The sequence below is a fragment of the Ptychodera flava genome, chromosome 20, assembly GCF_041260155.1.
Source record: "Ptychodera flava strain L36383 chromosome 20, AS_Pfla_20210202, whole genome shotgun sequence".
Taxonomy (NCBI): domain Eukaryota; kingdom Metazoa; phylum Hemichordata; class Enteropneusta; family Ptychoderidae; genus Ptychodera; species Ptychodera flava.
The window spans coordinates 15,975,342-15,989,405 of record NC_091947.1 but is presented as its reverse complement, the minus strand read 5'-3'; the positions used below and the strand labels follow the sequence as shown (position 1 = coordinate 15,989,405).

The window sequence follows — 14,064 nt, the reverse complement described above, 5'->3', positions numbered from 1 at the left end:
TGCATGCAACTCACGAAGCTACATGCAACTCGCGAACCTGCATGCAACTCGCTCGAACCTCATGCAACTCTCTTGAAATGCATTCGCTTTGCGCTGCGACTTATTTGAATCGGACTCCCTAGATTACCTTTGAAGCTCAACTCATTTTGCTTGAAGCTCGTTTTTGAGCTGAACGCATTCGTGTCGGGGGAAAGTCCGTGTGAAGGGGGGACTTGGTTGGGGTAAACCAATTTTAAATAGGGTCTGCTGCATGCTGCCTTCGATTTAAATAAAGGCACTTCTGGGTTGAGAAAACCATACGTGAATTGGAGTACACTATGTCGGTTAACGTGTGTGAATGAGGTTCTATCGTATTTTATTTGACTCTCATTTTACTTCAAGTAGACTGTGCCACAATGTGGTTTACAATAAACCAACCCATCATTAAAGTGACTAACTTTGCTCCGACAACGCGGAAGCTTATGAGACGTCACAACGCGTCATACCAACGTCATATGACGTATTCAGATGTGTTCTGCCAGTGAGCCAGGGGATCTGAAAAAAATGACCCGACATATAGTATATGCAGTGCAACAAGCAACTTGAGTTGCCCGTCGGGTTGCCTCGTTTGTACGATGTCATCGTGTCACTCGATTACCATGGACGAAAACAACAATTGTCTGCGCAGCGTAAAAATCTCCGTGCTGTGTGAATTTATCTCTGAGCTCATGGAATTCTCCGCGCTGTGTAAAATCTCGGTGCTCTTAAAAATCTCCGCTGTGTAAAATAAATCGTGGCGGTGTGCAAAAATCTCGGCGCTGTTGAAAACTCTCCGTGCTGTGTAAAGATCTCCGCGCTGTGTAAAATAATTCGCGGCAGTGTGTAAAAATCTCGGCGCTGTTGAAAACTCTCCGCACTGTGTAAAAATCTCCGCGCTGTTTGAAAATCTTGGTGCCTTTTAAAATTTCTCTCTACTGTTTAAAATTTCTCCGCAGGCTGTTTCAAAGCTCCCTGCTGGGAGACAATTCTCCGCACCGTTTCAAATTTCTCTCTACTGTTTGTTCTCTGCGCTATTCACTTCCGTGACTATTCAATAAGGAAAATGAGGGCAACTTCACACAGCGTATGCGTACAGCTGGCGATGTTTTACGGGTCGAGTATTAGCCTGCTATTAAAATACGTAGTCCTCACAATCGCCTTGTCAGACGTAGACAAAACAAATTGAAATCATAAAAGTCGACAGGAAGTGGCCCAAGGATATATCCTTTACAATCGAATTAATGTAAGAGAACAATTTACAAAAACACTGAACATTTGCGGGGGTATACAAAACGAAGACCGAAGATCGAAGACCGAACACCGAAGATCGAAGACCGAAGACCGAAGACCCCTGAATTTGGATTAAAGGCACGATGCACTCTAACCGGCAAGGACGGATCGAACGTTATAGTATTTAGTACACAGTAATTACGCTGTTTCAGACATGATACACGCAAAATTACCATCACATCGGAGTCAAACTGAAACACTCGCCTGCGCGACTTGATAACGATGGCGGCTAACATTTCAAACACAATACACGAAGTTCAACCGAAATTAAGCCAATGCGGCGAAATATGGCCCTTAAATACAGGAGATATCACAGTTCTTTGATTTGTACTTTTGACTTTGACAGATACGGCAAGCCGCTAGTATTGGTTTCGGATTGTAATTCTCAAATAGGCGCAACTATTTTAAGTTTAAATGTTTCATATGGCCATTTTTTATACTACTAATTTTGGCGGTTTTCAAGTCCAAATGTACAAAACGAAGACCCTGGCATATCTCTCGTAATAATCGTCCATTTTTCGTCGGGATTGTTTCAATTGGTCAAGGTGAGAGTTATTCATCCACAACTATATAAAAAATGGCCATATGAAACATTTAAACTTAAAATGTTGTGGATGAATAACTCTCACCTTGACCAATTGAAACAATCCCGACGAAAAATGGACGATTATTACGAGAGATATGCCAGGGTCTTCGTTTTGTACATTTGGACTTGAAAACCGCCAAAATTAGTAGTATAAAAAATGGCCATATGAAACATTTAAACTTAAAATAGTTGCGCCTATTTGAGAATTACAATCCGAAACCAATACTAGCGGCTTGCCGTATCTGTCAAAGTCAAAAGTACAAATCAAAGAACTGTGATATCTCCTGTATTTAAGGGCCATATTTCGCCGCATTGGCTTAATTTCGGTTGAACTTCGTGTATTGTGTTTGAAATGTTAGCCGCCATCGTTATCAAGTCGCGCAGGCGAGTGTTTCAGTTTGACTCCGATGTGATGGTAATTTTGCGTGTATCATGTCTGAAACAGCGTAATTACTGTGTACTAAATACTATAACGTTCGATCCGTCCTTGCCGGTTAGAGTGCATCGTGCCTTTAATCCAAATTCAGGGGTCTTCGGTCTTCGGTCTTCGATCTTCGGTGTTCGGTCTTCGATCTTCGGTCTTCGTTTTGTATACCCCCGCAAATGTTCAGTGTTTTTGTAAATTGTTCTCTTACATTAATTCGATTGTAAAGGATATATCCTTGGCCACTTCCTGTCGACTTTTATGATTTCAATTTGTTTTGTCTACGTCTGACAAGGCGATTGTGAGGACTACGTATTTTAATAGCAGGCTAATACTCGACCCGTAAAACATCGCCAGCTGTACGCATACGCTGTGTGAAGTTGCCCTCATTTTCCTTATTGAATAGTCACGGAAGTGAATAGCGCAGAGAACAAACAGTAGAGAGAAATTTGAAACGGTGCGGAGAATTGTCTCCCAGCAGGGAGCTTTGAAACAGCCTGCGGAGAAATTTTAAACAGTAGAGAGAAATTTTAAAAGGCACCAAGATTTTCAAACAGCGCGGAGATTTTTACACAGTGCGGAGAGTTTTCAACAGCGCCGAGATTTTTACACACTGCCGCGAATTATTTTACACAGCGCGGAGATCTTTACACAGCACGGAGAGTTTTCAACAGCGCCGAGATTTTTGCACACCGCCACGATTTATTTTACACAGCGGAGATTTTTTAAGAGCACCGAGATTTTACACAGCGCGGAGAATTTCCATGAGCTCAGAGATAAATTCACACGGAGATTTTTACGCTGCGCAGACAATTGTTGTTTTCGTCCATGGTAATCGAGTGACACGATGACATCGTACAAACGAGGCAACCCGACGGGCAACTCAAGTTGCTTGTTGCACTGCATATACTATATGTCGGGTCATTTTTTTCAGATCCCCTGGCTCACTGGCAGAACACATCTGAATACGTCATATGACGTTGGTATGACGCGTTGTGACGTCTCATAAGCTTCCGCGTTGTCGGAGCAAAGTTAGTCACTTTAATGATGGGTTGGTTTATTGTAAACCACATTGTGGCACAGTCTACTTGAAGTAAAATGAGAGTCAAATAAAATACGATAGAACCTCATTCACACACGTTAACCGACATAGTGTACTCCAATTCACGTATGGTTTTCTCAACCCAGAAGTGCCTTTATTTAAATCGAAGGCAGCATGCAGCAGACCCTATTTAAAATTGTTTACCCCAACCAAGTCCCCCCTTCACACGGACTTTCCCCCGACACGAATGCGTTCAGCTCAAAAACGAGCTTCAAGCAAAATGAGTTGAGCTTCAAAGGTAATCTAGGGAGTCCGATTCAAATAAGTCGCAGCGCAAAGCGAATGCATTTCAAGAGAGTTGCATGAGGTTCGAGCGAGTTGCATGCAGGTTCGCGAGTTGCATGTAGCTTCGTGAGTTGCATGCAAGTTCGTGAGTTGCATGCACGTTCGTTAGAGTTGCATGTAGCTTGGTGAGTTGCATGCACGTTCGTGAGAGTTGCATGTAGCTTGGTGAGTCGCATGCAGCTTCGTGAGAGTTGCATGTAGCTTGGAGAGTCGCATGCAGCTTCGTGAGAGTTGCATGTAGCTTGGCTCAAAATGCAAGTTCGTGAGTTGCATGTAGCTTCGTGAGTTGCATGTAGCCTCGTGAGTTGCATGCACGTTCGCGAGAGTTGCGTGTAGCTTTGTGAATCGCATGCAGTTTCGTGAGAGTTGCATGTACTTCGTGAGAGTTGCATGTAGGTTGGCTCAAAATGTAAGGTGTTAATTTTGGCATGGATTACACGCCATAGTCCTTCAGATTAATAACCTTCACCATAGACCATCGAGAAAAATCGATTTTCTCGAGAGTCTATGCTTACACCACAGGCGCTCCTTAGCTGGGTAGTCTGCTAAGTAGATAGATTTTCGGATCGATCTATTGATCCCGTAGTCGATATGCCCGCCACTGCAACCACAGGGTCCGGCGAGCAATATTCGTCTAGAAATTATGAATATGATCATAAATGTCTTGTATTAAACTTGTTTTTCATTATACAAGCCTTACATGTGTCTAGTGTCTGCCTATTACTTTACCCTAGCTATCTGTGGATAGTATTTCAAAGAAAACAGTCTATATCTGTTAATTGCCCTCCCTAATCCCCTTCATTAATTTGTTCTGTCGGTGGGGCTTATCGCCCTGACCAAATAACTCGTCAGCAGCTCATAAGGTAGATGAGCTGCTAACGATTTATTTGGTCAGGGCGATAAGCCCCCCCCCCCCCCCCCCCCCCCCCCGCGTTGGCGATCGGCAGAACAAATTAATGAAGGGGATTAGGGAGGGCAATTAACAGATATAGACTATTTTCTTTGAATACTATCCACAGATAGCTAGGGTAAAGTAATAGGCAGACACTAGACACATGTAAGGCTTGTATAATGAAAAAAAAGTTTAATACAAGACATTTTATGATCATATTCATAATTTCTAGACGAATATTGCTCGCCGGACCCTGTGCTGCAACCTAACACTCCCAAGAGTGTGTCAACACAATCACTCAAAAACACACCACCCTGTTTGTCATCTGGCCGTGCCATCGCACAAACCACATTCAAAACTAGCCTAGTTGGATCACAAATTTAACCATCTCCTCAAAAATCACGCCGATGAATGTGTTACTCGCGTCATTTTGAAGAAATCGGCCGTGTTTTGAGACCAAGTGCGGTGAAATGCGGCCTGCAGAACGATTCTACCATATGACGTCATTTTTTCCACTGCTGATTGGTTCAACTATACTACACCAGTGACGTCTTGCCATGACCTTTGTTTTGGCCGTTGATTAGCCAATCAGTAGTGGAATAAATTACATCATATGGTAGAATCGTTCTGCAGGCCACATTTCACTGCGCTTGGTCTCAAAACACGGCCGATTTCTTCAAGATGATGCGAGTAACACGTTCATTGGCGTGATTTTCGAGGAGATGGTTAAATTTGTGATCCAACTAGGTATATGGGAGTGTAGTTCCGAATGTTTTGTGTGAGCGCACGGCCAGTTGAAAACCCGGATCGCGTGTTTTTTGAGTGATTGTGTTGCACACCTTGTGAGTATTTAGGTTGCAGTGGCGGGCATATCGACTACGGGATCAATAGATCGATCCGAAAATCGATCTACTTAGCAGACTACCCAGCTAAGGAGCGCCTGTGAGTATTTAGGTTGCAGTGGCGGGCATATCGACTACGGGATCAATAGATCGATCCGAAAATCGATCTACTTAGCAGACTACCCAGCTAAGGAGCGCCTGTGGCTTACACTTCCTTGCTTGCTTTGCGCATTAGGCAATCAAACGCAGGAGATTATAGCACAGGGAACTCTGACTGAATAACAGTAAACAAGACGTATGAAAAATTGGAAAAAATAGAAAAAAAAACAGTCAAAAAGAAAAATAAGTGAGGCAAAAACAAACAAGTAAACAATTAAACAAACGATGAGGACATGCCAATAGCAAGTGAACCTAGTCTGTTCCGTGGAAGTCTCACAGTTGATCTCGTCAGTCGTTTGTTATTCGCCTGTTTACTTATTTGTTTTGTTTACTTATTTGTTTTTGTTTATTCTGCCTATTTTTTCTTGACCGTTTTTTAGTCTCACAATTGATCCGTCAGTCGTGTTTGTTTGCTTGTTTGGTTTTGTTTACTTTATTTTTTTTTCTTTTTTTTCTTTTTCATTTTATTTGTTTACTGTTATTCAGTCAGAGTTTCCTGTGATATAGAAGCAACACAGTGATAAAACTTCGCATGAGTTTGTCAACAGACAATACACGACACACAGTGAACTGAGGAGATAATGAATCTTTGCAAAACTAGTGCTAACTAACATAAGACCGAGACACCAAAGGATTGGTATTGTACATCTTTATTGGCAAGAAATTACAAAGTCAATAGCAACAAAAACCCTGTGCATAGATCAAGACACCCCTTTCCCAATCCTCAACCGTGGGACAGGTAAACTGCCCCTATGGCTGATGTCAAATAATGTCAACTACGGAACGTTATCAATACTGCAAACTGCTCACCTATTACAGAATATTTATATCATTGTTCTAAAAACGATTATTTTCAGCCATTCGAATTAATATTATTTTGAATTTCAAATATTTACCAGGTGTAATATATAATCTATAGCCCTTTAATTTATGGACTTATTTTTATTAGCGTCACTCAAACAATTGTTTAGATTTCCTAACTCAAGTTTATTTCGTCTGCATTTCAGATTCTTTGACCCCGTCTATGAGATCTGAAAGTCCATTTATTCAGTAAGGAAGTTATGGCCCTTGCGTGTGAAAATGCGATCGACAACGACAGTGTCACACACTGTTACGAAGGCCAAGAGGCGCTCATTGATATCTGTATGATTAATGAACTAAGGGACCGTTCAGTTTTTACGGCCTGGGGGCGGCAATCAGAGGGGTCAATTAAATTTTGGAATCGAAAAGGGGGGGGCACCTTATTTTTAGAAACACTTAGGGGGAGGGGTCACTGTATTTTTAAAAAATAACAGTTGAATTCATGGCAAGCCCATGTCTCAGTATCAACACGTGGCCACACTACTCACCAAACTTGTTTGTGCTGAATGTGTAATGGCAATCTGAATCTTTAAAATGGAGTGACAGACAGGTTTGCTTTAATGTGCATGTATTTCAAAGTCATGTTATGACTCGTCAGATAACAAATTAGACAGACAGTGTGTAAAAGGTAAACCTGTTCTATCAACCATTTCAATATATTCAGATTTTTTTTATTTCACATCACAACTACATACATTATTTCTTTTCGATGCAAGTTTATTTTATTGCACATACGAAAGAAGTGTGCATAGTTATAACTTCTACACAGCCTTTAAATACCAAAAACAAAATAAATAAATAAATAGGGCCTTGCCCGTGATACATGTTTTAACAATAACAAGGTTTCTCTGACATCACTTATTGTTTATTATTTTTAATAAATAACTAGAATATAAAGTATAACTATAGAACTCTATGTAAATAAAACTCTGTGTAAAAATGTTGAAGTAATTGTAACAATACAAAAAAAATATTACCTGAAAATGAAACATGCCTTTTGGTGATTTTTCTTGAGTTGTACTCATATGGGATCAGATCAAACGATGGTATACAGGTAAATGGGGTAAAGGTTTTCTTGAGTTTGTCGGCTGTATTAAGACCTGTATGACTTTTGCCAAAGATAAAAACAGACTATAGAATATCATTTATATATAAAATAAAACCAAGTTAAGGTGGGAGGGGGTAAAAGCTCATTTCGTTTTGTGTGCGTCAAAATCGCATAAGGATTTTCGTCTATCGAAGTGTGACTTTGCAGCGAGAACGCAATACTACCTTTGTGTTCCTCGGCAACAGAATGACCACAAATACGGAGACAGAAAAGACAACGAAAATACATAAATGTGAAATAAAAACTTGTATGCTTTTTCAACGTGAAACATGTAGCGTGAAACATATTTCCTATGTGCGGAATACATTAAAATGTTATGTTGTCTTAAAAGTGAAACGTGTAAATGGGAGGTTTCCTAATAAATGTGCACTTCCGGTATTTTATCATGGGCATACGGATAGGAGATGTGGGTGTGGGTTTGTTAGAAACGGCATCATAATACGAAATTGATTTCGCATAAGAACTTTCGTTTGAGTGGGGAGGGAGGGGGTCTCAAGTAAAACGAAGGAATTACGTTTCTTGTGCGTCAGCTTTAATTATCGACGGTCCCTTAATGACTTTCAATAAAGTTCAATCATAGTATCCTCAATATACATACAAGTTTTGTCAATTTCGATCGAGTCAATTCAGATATATATATCCCTGATTAGAAAAATTCATTAAATATGCAAATTAGCAATTATCTTTCATGATACTGTTAATATCTTTCCAAGGCTGATATATCTTGGTGTGATCAACATTGTAGGAAATCTCATCCAATTGTGTGCAGTCGGTCTCAATGTATATCCGTTTTTTTCTAAAATCATTAATTATGCAAATGAGCAAAAAGTAAACAAGCCACACCCGCCAAAAACTAACTAATTTTTGCCATATGCAAAGTAAATCTGTGTATCAGATTTGACTCTGATCTGATGAGCTGTTTTTGAGATATCGAGCACACAGACAGACACACAGACATCGCTGCGATATTAGCCCATGTGTGTGAACACGTGAGCTAAAAATGGTTTCTAGACTTAAAACTAAAGTTTCAAGCACAAGATGATAATAGCAATGCTGAGTTTACCCATTTGTACGGTGGCCCCTACACGCCACGGAACTCTATTACTTTTGAATATAAACTCTAATTTTTCTTGACAATATCTTTAATATTTGTAAGAGATTTTATTTCTCCACCGCAAACTTTTAATTTTGTACGGGCAACTTTATCTTAACATTATCTTAACTTTAACTTCTCGAAAGTATTTTTAGTTTTAACCATAAAGGAAATATGTTTCTCAAAAGTATTTTTTATTTGTAAAACAAAAGTAAAATTATTCAAGATAACAAACTCCCCTACACGTCATGGAACTTTATTACTTTTGAACATAAACTCATATTTCTTGACAATATATTTAATATTTGTAAGAAATTTTATTTCTCCACAGCAAACTTTTATTTCTGAACGGGGAAACTTTATTTTTGGGGTAAACTGTTTTTAAAAACTTTTAACAAAAAAAACTTTAACTTTTAAAAAATAACTTTAACTTTGAACAAAATATTTGTTTCTCAAAAGCGTTTTTTATTTGAAAAGAAGTAAAAATTGTTCACAGCAAGAGTTGAAGATTTTTGCTAAGCGTGAACTGAGTTACTTAAATGACATAACCTTATGTCTTTAGAGCAGAAAACTTAAATTCTTAAAGAAAAGTTTTATTTTTCCAAGAGTAAAATTAATTTCTTTATGGAAAAAAGATTTTCTCAGAGCAGCAAATTGAAATACAGAGAATAAAACTTTTTTTTCAATGGCGAGAAATTATTTTCTGAAGACAACAAAACTAATTCTGTCAAGATATATTTCCTACATATGAGTGTGGTTTAAGAATTTGGTAAAACTGAACTGAGAAAGAACGAAAAAGGAAGGATGAAAAAGTCAAACCTACTTTTCTTCAGAGCGAAATCCATTTCTGAGAGGAGAAATATTTCATGTGATTGTGAGGGCACAATTACCTATAATGAATAGCAAACTCTTTCTAGCGAGAGTAAACATATTTTGGGGAAGAGTAAAACATTTTTCCGACGAGCAAAACTATTTTAACGGCGGCGGAAGTTAAAGTATCCCACCATGCAACACCCAAGTTTGATGACCCAGAGTCTCCGAGACAACCATGACTGACTTCATCGGCGATACAGGCACGCTAGCCCGGCCCTAGCTGCAGCTTACAGTACCTCGAGGTTTTACCTGGGTATTGGGTGTCGGACGGTTTGCCGTACTGTACTGCAGCTAGCCTGGCCCTACCCTGCCTGCGTACGATGCTGTGTGTTGGGGACGTATAACGCCGGGAACACACAGCATCGTACGCAGGGCTATGGGCACGGCACGCAAACGAGTCAGTTCAACAGTTGCCACTTGTCTGAGTCCCCGAAGAACGGTTTTGTGTTTGAGTGATTCGTCCTGACTGCAGACGTTGTGCGACGGGATGGACCGCATTGGGTTCCTTCATTAGCTCTGCATGGGCTGTGTGTTACCGGCGTTATACGGCCTCCCACCACATAACGCCGGTAACACACAGCCCTGCCATGCAGAGCTATTCCTTCATCAGTTGCTGTGTTGTTAATGTTATGTTGTGTGATAGTCATCCTTTCTATAAGCCAGATTCGTAATTGATAGAGTCTTCGACTGAAACTGAACCTGGCTCGCCAGATTTGACCACAGTCGAGCGTGGTTCAATACAGTAGTTGTGGGTCCACAGCTGTGGTGTTTTCGAACGGGATATCATGCCTTTTACGGGCTGGTTGACTTTCACGTTTTTGACCCCGCAAACCACACGTGAAAGTCAAAACCAGTCCGCGACTGTGGTCAAATCTGGCGGGCTCGGTTCAGTTTCAGTTTCTATAAATTACGAATCTGGCTTCTCCTCTTAGAAAAGATGAATATCACACACATTGGCTGTGTGTTACCGGTGTTATGTGGTGGGAGACTGTATAACGCCGGTAACACACAGCCCTGCCATGCATAGCCCTGCGTACAGGTCTGTGTGTTCCCGGCGTATACGCCGGGAACACACAGACCTGTCATACGCAGGGCTATGCCATGCAGAGCTAATGAAGAACCCCAATGCGGTCCCGTTGCACACCGTCTGCCGTCGGGACGAATCACTAAAACATAAAACCGTTCTTCGGGGACTCAGACAAGTGGCAACTGACCCGCGTGCCCGTGGCCCTGTGTACGATATTGTGAGTTCCCGGCGTTATACGGCCCCAACACACAGCATCGTACGCAGGCAGGGTAGGGCCGGGCTGGCGTGCCCGTATCGCCGATGAAGTCAGTCATGGTTGTCTCGGAGAGCAGATCGTCCATGTAGCCGACACGAACACGAACTGTCTGATACCGGCTACCAACTCGGAGACTCTGGGTCATCAAACTTGGGTGTTGCATGGTGGGATACTTTAACTTCCGCCGCCGTTAAAATAGTTTTGCTCGTCGGAAAAATGTTTTACTCTTCCCAAAAATATGTTTACTCTCGCTAGAAAGAGTTTGCTATGCATTATAGGTAATTGCGCCCTAACATGAAATTATTCTCCTCTCAGAAATAAATTTCGCTCTGAAGAAAAGTAAGTTTGACTTTTTCATCCCTTTTTCGTTCTTTCTCAGTTCAGTTTTACCAAATTCTTAAACCACACTCATATGTAGAAAATATATCTTGAAGGAATTAGTTTTGTTGTCTTCAGAAAATAATTTCTCTCCATTGAGAAAAAAGTTTTATTCACTATATTTCAATTTGCTGCTCTGAGAAAATCTTTTTTCCATAAAGAATTAATTTTACTCTTGAAAAATAAACTTTTCTTTAAGAATTTAAGTTTTCTGCTCTAAAACATAAGGTTATGTCATTTAAGTAACTCAGTTCGCGCTCAGCAAAAATCTTAAACTCTTGCTGTGAACAATTTTTACTTCTTTTCGAAATAAAAAACATTTTTGAGAAACAAATATTTTGTTCAAAGTTAAGTTATTTTTTAAAAGTTAAAGTGTTTTCGTTAAAAGTTTTTAAAAACAGTTTACCCCAAAAATAAAGTTTCCCCGTTCAGAAATAAAAGTTTGCTGTGGAGAAATAAAATTTCTTACAAATATAAATATATTGCCCAGAAATATGAATTTATGTTCAAAAGTAATAAAGTTCCATGACGTGTAGGGGAGTCTGTTATCTCGAAAAACTTTTACGTTTGTTTTACAAAATAAAAATACTTTTGAGAAACATAATTTCTTTATTGTTAAAACTAAAACTACTTTCGAGAAGTTAAAGTTAAGATAATGTTAAGATAAAGTTGCCCGTACAAAATTAAAAGTTTGCGGTGGAGAAATAAAATCTCTTACAAATATTAAGATATTGTCAAGAAAAATAGAGTTTATATTCAAAAGTAGTAGAGTTCCGTGGCGTGTAGGGGCCACCGTACATTTGATAGCTAAACAATCCTCCATCTTATTCCTTGAAAACAGCTAATATATATATATATATATATATATATATATATATATATATATATATATATATATATATATATATATATATATATATATATATATATATATATATATATATATATATATATATATATGGATTTGTAGTCATACAAACTGAATATGAGAAAACTTATTTTTAGCTTTTGATGCTGAAATCATCAAGAAATTGTTTGGAAATGCTACTTCGAATACTTCCAAACAATTTCATCACAGCAGAGAGGGAGTCACTAGCTCTGGAATACCTTGCCTTGCCTGTGACCACCTGTGCATTGAGTCCTGCGTTACATGTAAGATCTACGGTGATAGAACGTCTTTATCTTTGTATTTGTTCTTATGCTCATACATTTTTACTAACATATTGTACTTCGCAAGTTTCAAATTCTAGCTACAAGTGCACATTTGTTCGCAGCAAAAAATGGGAACAAGAAAACAAAAAATTCCATGAACAGCATCATCAAATTAAATAAGTAAAAGCCTCGTTCGTGTGAGTCATAATCGCCTTCTATCAGATACTATGGCTGTAACTGTTGTTTTATCAAAAGTTCGGCTCTGAAGGCTCTCGGGCTGCGGCAGCGTCCGGTGCTGACATTCCGTAAAGTTATTTTCGAAAGAAGTAAAATACAATTATGATGAGTATGTGTACCTTGTTAATTACAATTTACAAGAATGAGCAACTTAAATACGATATTTGTCTTCTTTACGGGCTGAGAAATATTTGAAAACTTAAACCTAAATTGCGCTTTCTTATAGTCATACACGAGCTTACTAATTTTAGACTCATCGGCGAGCTTCAAATTATTGAGGCTAGCGCTGTAAGCTTTCTTTCACACCGTCATTGTTCTTTATATACTTGTGTTTCGAGAAGGGTGTAGTTTTGAAAGCTAACAATTACTGTATATCGAAATTTATGAAGGGGGCTCCTCACCTTACTATCCAAAAGTTTGTGTTGCATTGGTGTTTGATTCGTTTCGGATGTGTGTGAAATAGGATCCCCACATTATTATCCAATTGTTTGTCTCATAATAGTGTTTGTTTCGTTTCGGATATGTGTAGGGACGATTATTATAACCAGTGTTAAAAATGTGGGTTTCTTGTTTAAGAGTTTACAACTTTTCATGTTGAGTTTCCAGACATTGTTGGCATACAAACTAATATACCTTTGTTGTCATTTCTTAACATTTACGTCTTCCGATCAGTTAATTCAAATCATCATGTTCACCTTTCAAAGCTTTCTTTTGAACACGATCACTGTTTTAAATCGAATACATTTCAATCGAATATTATCTTCCATTTACTCATGTCATACGCCCGCAGTTTTCGCAGTTTACAGGGTCTAAATGACAAAACTATCTTTTAACATTTTTCTTCGGTCAATTTTTACCATTCCTTTCGCAGTCACTAAAAATAAACGGACGACAACAAAGGTCGAGTTGGTACCTTGTGCAATGGAAAATGATAATGTAGGTAGAATTACACAGATGCAGTTTCCAATGCCGATTCATATTTGAGTGAAGCGAACAAAGACCTCAGAAAAAGTTTTGCTGAATTAAATTTACTCATCCTGAAATCGTTTATGAATAGTGCCACGTATCTAGGGATGCAAGTTTCAGGGCGTATCCTCAAAAACCATAAATAAATTATTTAATAAAAAAATAAAACATGTCATGAAAGGACAGGATACCACGAAACCTGTATACTCAAAATGTGCGTTCGTGAGCGAATTGGTGCAGCAATTACATCCTGAGCAAATGCAAAAAGCTTGAATGAGTGATCATCCTTTGCTGCTTTGCGAGCACTACAAGTTTGCCTGCTCGGCACTATCATGCCAACGGCCTCAACTGTACATTGAGTTGCAATCTTGTATGTTTGGATAAAGTTTGCTTCCTTTTGCACGCTTTTTTCCTGGACATCTTTCCCTGGCATCAAAATCATTCAGTAACGGTGCAAGGTTGAGAAGACTCTACAGCACGAAAATGGCATCAGAAGAGAAATTAGGAGGCTGAAA

General features: G+C 39.1%; 1 protein-coding gene across 1 annotated transcript in view; it reads left to right on the top strand.

The window, feature by feature from the left end:
- LOC139120144 (regulator of G-protein signaling 12-like) overlaps positions 1–14,064 on the top strand; it is a 435,920-nt gene that overhangs the window by 126,579 nt on the left and 295,277 nt on the right. The gene's annotated exons all lie outside the window — the stretch shown is intronic.